Source organism: Corvus brachyrhynchos, unplaced genomic scaffold, assembly GCF_000691975.1.
Source record: "Corvus brachyrhynchos isolate BGI_N302 unplaced genomic scaffold, ASM69197v1 scaffold219, whole genome shotgun sequence".
Taxonomy (NCBI): domain Eukaryota; kingdom Metazoa; phylum Chordata; class Aves; order Passeriformes; family Corvidae; genus Corvus; species Corvus brachyrhynchos.
The window spans coordinates 397,855-398,295 of record NW_008240034.1 but is presented as its reverse complement, the minus strand read 5'-3'; the positions used below and the strand labels follow the sequence as shown (position 1 = coordinate 398,295).

Sequence of the window (441 nt, the reverse complement as noted above, 5' to 3'; positions counted from 1 at the left end):
CAGGGCGGTGGCACGGAGCCGCCACCGAAGCCAAAGCCCAGCACGGTCCCGCAGATCGCCGTGCAGGGCTCGGAGAGCGATGAGCAGGAGCCAGCGGTGGCCGAGTGGGAATGCCAGGGCTCCTACCCCATCAGCAGCACTGAGCAGCCAAACAGCAGCATCTCCTTGCCGTGGTGGGATGGGTGTGAGCATCGGGACCGTGGCTCCCAGCAGCAGCGGAACTGCAGGGAGGGATCAAGCGGCCACTGGCAAGTGCCAGCACAGGGCCAGGAGCCGCCGGGTGCTCATCTCCCGGCTCCCCGGGGCACGTGGAGCGGGGCCAAGCACGCCTGAGCCCCACGCTGGCACCAGGGATGGTTCAGGCTCCCTGTGGCATCCCAGTGCCTCCCCAACACCCCATCCTGTGCGGCAAATCCATGAGACAAACGTCCCCGGCGCCAC

At 68.3% G+C, this 441-nt stretch overlaps 1 protein-coding gene across 1 annotated transcript in view; it reads left to right on the top strand.

The window, feature by feature from the left end:
- MAST3 (microtubule associated serine/threonine kinase 3) overlaps positions 1-441 on the top strand; it is a 24,541-nt gene that overhangs the window by 16,862 nt on the left and 7,238 nt on the right. The gene's annotated exons all lie outside the window — the stretch shown is intronic.